Genomic DNA, 12820 nt, shown 5'->3' on the forward strand with positions numbered 1-12820 from the left:
GTGTTTGTAGTTTACTGGGCGGGAAATACAACGGCGACACTAGGGTCGATCCGGTCAGTGAAACTGCTTATCTGAAAATTCAAAACTAAATTGACAGCTGGAACTTCAAACGTTCTCAAACACACTTGTTCAGGAAATAATTACAGTAAATTGATTCTAAAGGGAGATGCGATGTGTAGGTCTTTCAGAGAGGTTGTGGGTGGCTCTTAAAAGAGCCGTTGTGTTTTGGGCTTGTTCTTTCAGGACAGCGTGCAGTTTTACTTGGAGCTGGTGTATTTGGTCACCGCCTTTGTCCCTTCCGACACGGCGTGCTTGGCCAGCTCCCCGGGCAGCAGCAGGCGCACGGCGGTCTGGATCTCCCGGGAGCTGATGGTGTGCCGCTTGTTGTAATGGGTCAGGCGGGAAGCCTCACCCGCGATGCGCTCGAAAATATCGTTCACAAACGAGTTCATGATGCTCATGGCTTTGGAGGAGATGCCGGTGTCGGGGTGAACCTGCTTCATCACTTTGTAAATGTAGATGGAGTAACTCTCCCTCCTCGACTTTCTGCGCTTCTTGCCGCCCTTCGGTGCCGCTTTCTTCACGATTTTTTTGGCGCCTTTCTTGGCAGCTGATTTCTTCTCGTCAACCATTTTCTCTTTCAAGTAGCAAAGATATAAGGAAACGCTGCTATCAGCTCGCCTGATATAGGCAGCCGCACGGTCCGTCCCACAGAGCTATGCTAATGAGGGATGAGTGGAGGCAACGATTCTGATTGGTTTATTGGCAGTATGGTCAATATCCTTTGTTCTTTAACTCTCCGATTGGCCTCATTACACATCCAATCAGATTTAGCGCTCACCACAATCTCACATTCTTGAATGCTGTCATGAATTACAACCCACCCTTATTTATACTCTGTTCTTTATTTATTTCTAATCTGCTCTCAATAAAATGGTCACTGACAGCCTGTCTTACGAGGATCGTTCATTAATATATTGCCTATATATATAGATATATATATTCAATAATCTGAACAGCAAACTCACTGCTGTGTATGTCGATCTAGATTTATAAATGTTGAAAAGACATTGACCGTTCTATGACCGAAATTGCCTGAAGGTCACTTCTAATCAGGACATTTCCAGCTTAACAACTGTAGGGATTTAATATTAAAACACAGCTGGGATAATTGTGATCAACAGGTCAGTTTCTGCAGAGAGTAAGCAACCCTTTCACAGATACAATGGGTGGCTCTGAAACGAGCCTTTATGTTATTAGATTAAATCTTTTCCCCTTTACTTGCTCTTGCTGGGCCCAGCCCTGAATTTCTTTGGCAGAAGCACCGCCTGGAAACTAGGCAGTTCAGCAATGATCTTAGTGAATGGTGCAGCAAACTCGATGGCCTTATGGCATGCTCCTGTCAGTCTCTGGTATGTGAGCATTGTTTTTTTCTTCAGTTTCTGATTTGGGTTTTATTACACACCCTGACAGCATCTGGGATCTAAGTGTCTGTTTCACTCTATATCTGTCAGTTTCTGGCATGTGAATGTGGGAATTACTCTGTACCTGTCAGTTTCTGGTATGTCATTGTGATTTTATTCTGTACTTGCCGGTTTCTGATATGTAATTGTGGGTTTCCCTCTGTTCCTGACATTTTCTGTATGTTAGTGTGGTTTTTATTCAGTATCTGCTAGTTTCTGGGATGTGAGTATGGATTTTACCCTGCATCTGTCAGTCTCAGGTTTGTGAGTGTATGTTTTCTTCTCTATCTGTCCGTCTCTGGGATGTGAGTGTGGGTTTTACTCTGTATCTGTCTGTCTCTGGGATGTAAGTGCATGTTTCACTCAGAATCTGTCAGTTTCTGTAATGTGATTGTGTATTTTCCTCAGTATCTGTCTGTTTCTGGGATGTGAGTGTGGGTTCCACTTGTTTTTGTCAGCCACTGGAATGTGAGTGTGGGTTTTATGCTGTATCTGTTAGATTAATTGTATGTGAGTGTGTATTTTACTCAGTATCTGTCTGTTTCTGGGATGTGAGTGTGGGTTCCACTTGTTTTTGTCAGTCTCTGGAATGTGAGTGTGGGTTTTATGCTGTATCTGTTAGATTAATTGTATGTGAGTGTGTATTTTACTCAGTATCTGTCTGTTTCTTGAATGTGAGTGTGGGTTTTACGCTGTATCTGTTAGATTAATGTATGTGAGTGTGTATTTTATTCAGCATCTGTCTGTTTCTGGGATGTGAGTGTGGGTTTTACGCTGTATCTGTTAGATTATTGTAAGTGAGTGTGTATTTTATTCAGCATCTGTCTGTTTCTGGAATGTGAGTGTGGGTTTTACGCTGTATCTGTTAGATTATTGTAAGTGAGTGTGTATTTTATTCAGCATCTGTCTGTTTCTGGGATGTGAGTGTGGGTTTTGCTATGATTATGTTAGTCTCTATACAAATGTTCTGGCTAATCTGGATGTCTGGGGAACCCACGCAGGCTGCTCACCGGCTCTTCAGTGGAAGAAACCATGCATGTGCCAAAACTTGAATGGGCCGCACACCCAGTTAAAGGGGCTGCACACCCAAAATAATAGAGGGAACATTGTTCTGTACCTGTCAGTTTGTTGTATTTGAATGGGGTTTTCTTATACATCTGGCAATCTCTGGAACGTGTGTGTGGGTTTTATGCTATAACTGTCAGTTTATCTTATATGGGTGTGTGCTTATTTGGTACCTATCAATTTCTGGGTTGGGAGTGTGGAGTTTAGTTTCTATCTGTCAGTTTGTGGTATGAGTGTGGGTTTAACTCTGCATTTGTCAGTTTCTGGGTTCTGAGTGTGGGTTTGACTCTGCATCTGTAATTTTCTGGGGAGTGAGTGTGGGTTTGAATCGACATCTCTCAGTCTCTGGTATGTGAATGTGTGTTTTATTCTGCACCTCTCTCTCTCTTTTATGGGAGTGTTGATTTTGTTCTGCATCAGTCTGTCTCTCGTATGTTAGTCTGGGTTTTACACTGTATCTGTTAGTCTCCGGTATGTGAGTGTGGGTTTTACTCTGTATTTGTTAGTCTCGGGTATGTGATTGTAGGTTTAACTCTGTATCTGTTAGTCTCTGGTAAGTGAGTGTGGATTTTACTCTGTATCTGTTAGTCTCTGGTATGTGAGTGTGTGTTTTACTCTGCATCTGTTAGTCTCTGGTAAGTGAGTGTGGTTTTACTCTGCATCTGTTAGTCTCTGATATGTGAGTGTTGGTTTTATTCTATAGCAAGTGTTCCCTTTAAGCAGTAGGTCCTGTACAGCAGATCCTACGATGTTCTAATGGCAACAACTGCACATACATGTTAATCTGAATGGGTCATGCAGCCCCCACAATAAATAATCTCTGGGAATTGAGTGTGGGTTTTACTCTGTATCTGGGATTTAAGTGTGGATTTCACACTGTATCAGTCAATCTCTGGGAGGTGAGTGTGATATTTACTCTCTATCTGTATGTCTCTGGTATGTAACTGTGGGCTTTATTCTGTACCTTTCAATTTATTCGATGTGTGTGTGGCTTTCTCTCTGTCCCTGACAGTCTCTGGTGTGTGAGTGCGGGTTTCATTGTGTGTTGTTCTGTCTCTGGTAGCTGAGTGTGGGTTTTATTCTGTATTAATCTGACATTCAGATTAACATGCATGTGTGTGTGCGTGTGTGTGTTTTACTTTATAGGATTGAAAATATGTAATTTTTTTTGAAGGTGAAAGCCGAGTAAAAGTTCGTATTCAGAGGGATTTGTGTGTCCTTCTACATGAATCACAGAAAGTAAACAGCAATCAATTGGGAATTAAATTTTATATTTGCCCTTATTGCAAGTGGTTGGAGTATAAGTGTATGGTAGTGTTGGTTCAATTTTATAGGTCTGGGATGAGCAGAAATTTATTCCCTCGGAGGGTTATAAATCTTCTCATATCTAACCCAGAGGTCTGCGGATGCTCAGTCGGTGGGTATATTCAAGATTTTTGGGCACTTAGCATATCAACTGAATCAATTTCTGCTAATTACATCTGGGGTTCTCTCTAACTGTCAATCCCTGGTGTCTGAGTGTATGTTTACTCTGTGTCTCTCAGTCTTTGGTTTGTGAATGTGGGTTCTACTCTATACCCGTCATTTTCTGGTATATTAGTATAGTTTTATCTGTACCAGACATATTTATGATACGTGAGTATTCGTTTTACTTTCTAAGTTCATTTGAATTTCGAGCAGGGGCTGGCCATTATGCCCCCCGAGCCTGCTCTGATATTCAATAAGATCATGGCTGACCTTCGAACTCAACTCGGATTTCCTGTCCTTTCCCGATCTCTCTTAATTCCTCCGCAGTACAAGAATCTATATCAGCCTTAAACATAATCAACGACTGGGCATCCACAGCTCTTTGGGGCAGCGAATTCCAAATATTCGCAACCCGCTGAGTGAAGAAATTCCTCCTTATCTGAGTCTTAAAAGGCCAGCCATTTTTCCGGAGCCTTTGCCCCAAAGTTCGAGATTCTCCTGTGAGGGGAAACAATCTCTGAAATGTGAGTGTGAGTCTTACTCTTTACCTGCCAGTTTCTGCTAAATTGTGGGTGGCTTTTCATTGTACCTGTCAGTTTCTGGTATGGAAGAGAGCTTTTCACCCTGTACCTGTCAATTACTCGTAATTGCGTATGGGCTTTACTCTGTATCTGCCAGTTTCTGTCGTGCAAGTGTTTGTTTTGTTCTGTATCTGTCAATCTCTGATACATGACCTTCCCCTGCAGTATCTTTAGCACTGTTTGTGACCTGAAATCTTCTCTCTTTTTTCATCCCCATTTTTAATGTTGTTTTAAAATTCCTTTTTATTTCTATGGGAGACGCATGGAATTCCATGGAAGATCAAAGTATTTTGTCAGTTGCAATGGATATTTCTTTTTCTCTTAAAATCCTACTGCAACGTTCCATAAGTCAGTTCTGACCTGCGAGGGGTATTAAAAGTATCTCGGCTGCGATGGCAGGGAATCGAACCCAGGTCAACTGCTTAGAAGGCATCTATGTTCACCACTATACCACCATCGCTCACATCTTAATTAATATATTTACAGACTTCTTTGGCCCCTAAGTGTGCCAAGTGAGAGACACAGCAATCATTTAAATCAGAACATCAGCACTACGCTGAGGCACTTTCCCTCCAATTAAAAATGTCCACTGTGAATTGTAATATCGCTAGGATTGAGCCCTCACCCCATTTATTATTTTAAAATCTTTTATTGGTTAAAAAATAATAATCCACATTGCTGAAAGGCATTAAACTGCGATAGGGAGACCTAAACTGTATCAAACATATCAAAGTTTGCAGGTGATACTAAGATGGGAGGGAAAGTAGTGGGTGAGGAGGACATAAAAAACCTGCAAGGGGACATCGACAGGCTAAGTAAGTGGGCAGAGATTTGGCAGATGGAATACAATACTGGAAAGTGTGAGGTTATGCACTTTGGCAGGAAAAATCGCAGAGCAAGTTATTATCTTAATGGCTAGAAACTGGAAAGTACTGAAGTACAAAGGGATCTGGGGGTCCTGGTGCACGAAACGCAAAAGGTTAGTCTGCAGGTGCAGCAAGTGATTAAGAAGGTCAATGGAATGTTGGCTTTCATTGCTAGGGGGATAGAATATAAAAATAGGGAGGTATTGCTTCAGTTGTACAAGGTATTGGTGAGACCGCACCTGGAATACTGCGTACAGTTTTGGTGTCCATACTTAAGAAAGGACATACTTGCTCTCGAGTCAGTACAAAGAAGGTTCACTCGGTTAATCCCGGGGATGAGGGGATGGACATATGAGGAGAGGTTGAGTAGATTGGGACTCTACACATTGGAGTTCAGAAGAATAAGAGGCGATCTTATTGAAACATATAAGATTGGGAAGGGGTTAGATCGGGTGGATGCGGGGAAGATGTTCCCGATGATGGGTGAAACTAGAACTAGGGGGCATAGTCTTAGAATAAGGGGCTGCTCTTTCAAAACTGAGATGAGGAGGAACTACTTCACTCAGAGGGTGGTAGGTCCATGAAATATGCTGCCCCAAAAAGCTGTAGAAGCTACATCATTACATAAATTTAAAACAGAAATAGACAGTTTCCTAGAAGTAAAGGGAATTAAGGGTTACGGGGAGCAAACAGGAATTTGGACATGAGTCTAGGTTCAGATCGGTCATGGCCCTGTGGGTAGCGGAGCAGGCCCAGGGGCCGTGTAGCCTGATCCTGCTCTTATTTCGTGTGTCTAATTCTGTTAGATTCAGGAGATGGTTCTGTGATAGTGGATTGGCAGTTAGGATCAGATCAGCCACGATCTTATTGAATGGCGGAGCAGGCTCGAGGGGCCGATTGGCCTACTCCTGCTCCTATTTCTTATGTTCTTATGTATCAACAGGAGCCTGGTTGCGATGCCGCGAATTAGAACCCCAATCAACTCGCTCGAAAGAGCAGCTACAATCACCACTCTCCAACCATCGCTCTAATTTTAAAATGTAATCCTCTGTATTTACAGATTGCACGCAATGGATCTTTGGAGCTTTAGTCAGGACGAATAAAAGACTTTGCAATCATTTCAATCTGAACATAAACAAGGTGTTCAGGTTATTTCTCTCCAATTCAAAATAGTTACTGATGAATGGTTATCTTGTTGCACTCCTAGCTGGCGGCTAGGAGATGGCACCAAACTCTAATAGTTTGGAGTGTGCGGATTGTGTCCACACATCTAGACCGCTGTGAGTCTGGTGCTGCCCGGGGAGCTGGCCAGCACGGCGTGTCAGAAGGGACAATGCCGGTGGCCATTGCAAATAAATTTCACAACGCCCTGAGAAAGCATTAAGCAAAGCAACGGCTCTTTTAAGAGGAAACCACACCATTAATTTCGTCGAATTATCCATTCGGGATATTGTCCTTTTAATGAATCAGAGAAAGGTACAGCACATTTGTTTGTGGCTTTACTCTGCCACTGTCATTTACTGCTATGTGAGTGTGGGTTTAACTCTGTACCTGTCTGTATCTGGAATGTGAGTGTGTGATTTAATCTGTACCTGTTGTTTTCTGGTAAGTGAGTGAACATTTTTCTTCGTATCTGTCAGTGTCTTGATGTGAGAGTGTCTGTTTCAGTCTACATGTCCACCTCTGGTATGGAAGTGTGTTTTTTATTTTGTACCTGTTATTTTCTTGCATGGAAGAGAGGCTTTACTCTGTACTTCTCAAGCTCTGGTATGTGTGCGTGGGTTACACCCTCGATTTCTGATTCTCTGTTATGTGACAGTTCATTTAATCTAAGTCAGCCAGTGTCTGATATAATACTGTGGGTTTTACTCTACTTGTCAGTTTCTGTTACGTGAGTGTGGCTTTTCTGCTGTAACGCTCAGGTACTGATATGTGAGTGTGGGTGTTTCTCTGTACCTGTCAGTGTCTAGTATGTGAGTCCAGGCTTTATTCTGTACCTCTTGATTTCTGATATGAGAGTGTGGGGTTTACTCTTTATCATTCACTCTCTGGCATGTGAATGTAAGTTTAATTTTGCATCTGTCTGCCTCTGGTATGTGAGTTTGGGTTTTACTCTTTGTGTCAGTTTCTGATATGTGAGAGTGGCTTTTACTCTGCACCCATCAATATCTTGTATGTGAATGTGGATGTTGCTTTGTACCTTTCAGTGTCTAATGTGTGAGTGTCTGTTTCACTCTGCCTGTAAGTTTGTGACATCATAGTGTGGTTATCACACTGTAACTCTCAAATTCTGAAATTAGAGTTTGAGTTTAACTATCTTTATTTCACTCTATGGTGTGTGAGTGTGGGTTTTCCTCTGCATCTCTCGGTCTCTTGTATGTGAACTTGGCTTTTACTCAAAACCATCAAATTTGTGAATTTATTCCATATCAGTCAGTTTCTGATTTATCAGAGTGGGGTTTCCTATCTTCCTGTCAATGTCAGCTATGGAAGAGAAGGTTTACTCATAATCTGTCAGTTTCTCGATTATGAATGCGGGTTTTGAGTCTGTATCTATCAGTCTCTGATGTGTGATATTCACCCAGTATCTATCAGGCTCTGATATGTGAGTTTTACTCTGTATCCATCGGTCTCTGGTATGTGAGTATACGCCTTGCACTGTATCTGTCAGTTTCTGTTATGGAAGTCTGGTTATATTCTATACCTGTCTTGTTCTGATATATGAGAGTGGGTCTTACTCTATACCTGTCAGTTTCTGCTCAGAGATTGGGTTTTCCATTGTACCTGTCAGTTTCTGGTATGGAAGAAAGGATATTACATTGTACCTCTCAATTACCGCTAAGTGAGTATGGACTTAACTATGTATCTTTCAGTTTCTGTTATGGATGTGTGTGTTTTATTGTGTACCTGTCAATTTCTGATATGTATGTGTGGGATGTCTTCAGCTCATGTTATTATTTGTTATTAATCAATAATTTACAGTTAAATGTAGGGGACCTGATTAAGAAGTTTACAGATGATACAAAAATGGCCGTATGGTTGACAGTGAGGAAGATAGCTGTAGATTGCAAGAAGATATCAGTAGACTTTCAGCTGGGCAGAAATGTGGCAATTTGAATTCAATTCTGAGAAATGTGAGATAATGCATTTGGGGAGGGCTAACAATGCGAGGGAATGTACAATAAATGGTAGGATGCTCGGAAGTGCAGAGGGACTGAGGGACCTTTGAGTGCATGTCCACAGATCCCTGAAGGTAACAGGACAGGTAGATAAGGTGGTTAAGATGGCAAAAAGAAAAGTTCCCTTTATTAGTTGAGGCTTAGAATATAAGAGCAGGAAGGTTCTGCTGGAAGTGCATAAAATACTAATTCGGCCACAGTTAGAGTACTGTGCACAGTTCTGGTCACCAGGTTACAGGAAGGATGTGATTGCACTAGAGAGGGTACAGAGGAGATTAACGAGCATGTTGCCAGGACTGGAGAATTTTATATATGAGGATAGATTGGATAGTCTGGGGTTGTATTCTATGGAACAGAGGAGCCTGAGGGGACTTGTGGAGAATTGTTTTCACCCTGTGGTTGGTCGGGGTCTGGAACACACTGCCTGAAAGGTTGGTGGAGGAAGGGAACCTCATCATTTTAAAAAGTACTTGGGTATGTACTTGAAGTTCTGTAACCTGCAAGAATAATGAGCTAGAGCTAGAAAGTGGGATTTGGCGGGATAGCTATTTTAAGGCCGAAAGGCCTCCTTCTGTGCCGTAAATTTCTATGATTCTATGATCTGGTATGAAAGAGTGGGTTTTATTCTGAATCTGTTAGTATCTGGTATGTGAGTGTTGGCTTAATCCTTCAGCTGTGGATGCGAGTATGGATTTTACTCTGTGTGGTAAACCACTTTTATCGTTACACTATAGTTATCACTGTTGTATTGTTATCACCGTTATCACTGTTGTATCACGATACGAGGTCGCCTCTTGTCGCGCTGTTATACCTGGGCTGACCACCTCCGACTCCGCCCATGGCTCCACCTACCTGCCCAGGTATAAAGGTAGTCGACTGGCTGGTATTCCTCCTTGTTGGACCCGATCACCCACGAGGGTGGGCTCTGTTATTTAGTCAATAAAAACCTTTAGTTACGTTCCTAACTCGTCGCTTTTTATTGGACGAATTGATAGGTATATCATTTTTATTGACTAAATTTTAAAGATGTCTACTACTGACCAGCCAGGAGCCCTCCCAGAAGCACAGCCACAGCAGCTTTCAGACACCGGGCTACACCAGCCACACCAGCCGGCTTGGCTGCAAGCCCTCAAACCACCGTACCTGGATCTAAACCCACAGGCAGCAAACTCAGCCCTCAACTTCAAACACTGGCTGGACTGCTTCGAATCCTACCTGGAAGAATCCGGCGCCCCGCAGAGATCCAAACTAAGACTTCTGAACGCCCAAGCGAGCCCGAGAGTATACGCACTCATCCAGGATACGACTACATACGAGGCCGCTATCAACCTACTGAAACAGCAGTACCGCAGCCCGGTAATTTACATGTACACCAGGCACCTCCTAAGATCCCGCCCGCAACAGCCAGGAGAGTCTGTAGCTGAATTTTTACGGGCGCTAAGAGCACTCGGCAGGAACTGTGACTTTAAAGCGGTGACGGCTGTTGAAAATACGGAAGATAATATCCGCGATGCCTTTGTAAAAGGCCTACGGTCCGACTACTCACGGCAAAGACTGCTTGAAGCTAAAGACCTCGACCTGGACAAAGCTGAAGCCCTCGCTCTCTCCCTGGAGGTGGCCCATCAGGACCAGGAGGCGTTTTCCAGGTACTGCTCGCGACCCTGGGACTCGGGCCCGACCCCTACCGCAATACCCTTCGCAGCGCCGCCCCCGGGACCTACCTCAGCGTCGGCGTCCCGGACCCGACCGGGCCCGCCACCCCCGGTACCAGCTCCGACATCGGGCACCCGCGATCGGGCCGCCGGCTGCTTCTTTTGCAGCCAGGAGAAGCACCCGAGGTCGCGCTGCCCAGCCAGGAACTCTACCTGCTCAACCTGCAGGAAGAAAGGCCACTTCTCTAAGGCCTGCAGGAGCGGATCTTCAGAGGCCAGCAGTGCCTCATGCGAACTGTGGGGGCGGCCATCTTCTTTCACGGCAACTGAGGCCAGTATCCCCACACGTGAGTCATGGGGGCGGCCATCTTTGATCAAGGCAACCGACCCCAATAGTGCCTCATGTGAGTTATGGGGGCAGCCATCTTCTCCGCCATTTTGTCCTACCTCGTGGGAGACGCCATTTTACCCACCACGCCCGACTGCCACCGGGCCCCCGGACCCGACGACCGCCTCGCCCGCAGACGACAACGACTCGCTTACCTACACACTAGCCTCCGTCACTCTGGATCAAGCCCGCCCACACCACCTGTCCAAGTCGATGATGGACATCAAAGTAAATGGCCACGCCACGACCTGCCTGTTCGACAGCGGAAGCATGGAGAGCTTCATCCACCCAGACACGGTGAGCCACTACTCCCTCCCTGTCCTGCCAACGCGCAACCGAATCTCGATGGCATCGAGGTCCCATGCCACGGACATTAGCGGCTACTGTGCTGTGACCTTGTCGGTTAAGGGTACAGAGTATAAAAACTTTAAACTCCTCGTCCTCCCCCAGCTCTGCGCTGCCGTCCTACTAGGGCTGGACTTCCAATCCCACCTCCAAAGTGTAACCCTAGCATACGGTGGACCCCTCCCCCCACTCACAGTCGACAACCAGCGAAGGTTAAACCGCCCACCGCGTAACACCTGCAGCCTATCCACCCTCAAGGTGCCGCCACCTTCCCTGTTCGCTAACCTCACCCCCGACTGCAAACCCGTCGCTACCAAGAGCAGGCGGTACAGCGCTGGGGACAGAGCTTTCATTAGCTCTGAGGTGCAGCGTCTCCTGAAGGAGGGCATCATCGAGGGGAGCAACAGCCCCTGGCGTGCCCAGGTCGTGGTCGTTAAGACCGGCGATAAAAATCGCCTGGTCATCGACTACAGCCAGACCATAAACAGATACACCCAGCTGGACGCATACCCCCTTCCCCGCATATCTGACATGGTCAATCAGATTGCACAATACCGCGTATTCTCGACCATCGACCTTAAGTCGGCCTACCACCAACTCCCTATCCACCCCGAGGACCGCCAGTACACTGCCTTCGAGGCGAATGGGCGCCTATACCACTTCCTTAGGGTCCCCTTCGGTGTCACCAACGGGGTCTCGGTTTTCCAAAGGGAGATGGACCGGATGGTTGACCAGAACGGACTGCAGGCCACATTCCCCTACCGAGATAACGTCACCATCTGCGGCCGCGACCGGCAGGACCACGACGTGAATCTGGAGAAATTCCTCCGTACAGCCCAACGGCTGAACCTCACCTACAATAAGGAGAAATGTGTGTTTAATACCTCGCGCCTTGCCATCCTTGGCTGTGTAGTAGAGAACGGACTCATCGGCCCCGACCCCGAAAGAATGCGCCCCCTCATGGAGCTACCCCTCCCCCACTGCCCTAAGGCACTTAAGAGAACCCTGGGGCTCTTCGCCTACTATGCCCAATGGGTGCCCAATTATGCGGACAAAGCCAGACCCCTCATGAAGTCCACATCCTTCCCCCTTACGGAGGAAGCATGCGCAGCCTTCTCCCTCATTAAGGGAGACATTGCCAAGGCCACTATGCACGCAGTGGATGAGTCCATCCCCTTCCAAGTCGAGAGCGATGCATCCAACTTCGCCCTAGCCGCCACCCTTAACCAGGAGGGGAGACCGGTGGCCTTCTTCTCAAGGACCCTACAGGGCCGTGAGATCCGACACTCGTCGGTCGAGAAGGAGGCCCAGGCGATTGTGGAGGCGGTACGACGCTGGAGGCACTACCTGGCAGGCAAACGATTTACCCTCCTTACCGACCAACGTTCGGTCGCTTTTATGTTTAATAACAAGCTGAGGGGCAAAATCAAGAATGACAAGATCTTGAGGTGGAGAATCGAGCTCTCCACCTACGATTATGATATCTTGTACCGGCCAGGTAAGCTGAACGAACCCCCCGATGCTCTGTCACGAATTACATGCGCCAGCGCGCAAAGTGATAGACTTCAGACCCTCCACAACGACCTCTGCCACCCCGGGGTCACCAGACTTTACCACTTCATTAAGGCCCGCAACCTGCCCTACTCCATCGAGGAGGTCAGGACCATAACCAGGAACTGCCAGACCTGTGCCGAGTGCAAACCGCACTTCTTTAGGCCGGACAGAGCAAGCCTGATCAAGGCCACCCGCCCCTTCGAGCGCCTGAGCATCGACTTTAAGGGGCCCCTCCCGTCCTCTGACCGTAATGTGTACTT

The 12820-nt window shown here is 46.0% G+C and overlaps 1 long non-coding RNA gene and 1 pseudogene across 1 annotated transcript; one reads left to right on the forward strand and one right to left on the reverse strand.

Annotated features, from left to right (window-relative positions):
- Positions 1-257: 257 nt before the first annotated feature.
- LOC147088153 (histone H2B pseudogene) lies at positions 258-920 on the reverse strand (annotated as a pseudogene).
- Positions 921-1043: 123 nt separating this feature from the next.
- On the forward strand, positions 1044-9581 carry LOC147088154 (uncharacterized). Its single transcript, XR_015075445.1, has 2 exons — positions 1044-1412; positions 6503-9581. It is a non-coding gene; the product is annotated as an uncharacterized LOC147088154 (long non-coding RNA).
- The last annotated feature ends 3239 nt before the right edge of the window (positions 9582-12820 follow it).

Source organism: Somniosus microcephalus, unplaced genomic scaffold (assembly GCF_052327205.1).
Source record: "Somniosus microcephalus isolate GS21.2 unplaced genomic scaffold, FLI_Smic_1.0 unresolved_chr5, whole genome shotgun sequence".
NCBI lineage: Eukaryota > Metazoa > Chordata > Chondrichthyes > Squaliformes > Somniosidae > Somniosus > Somniosus microcephalus.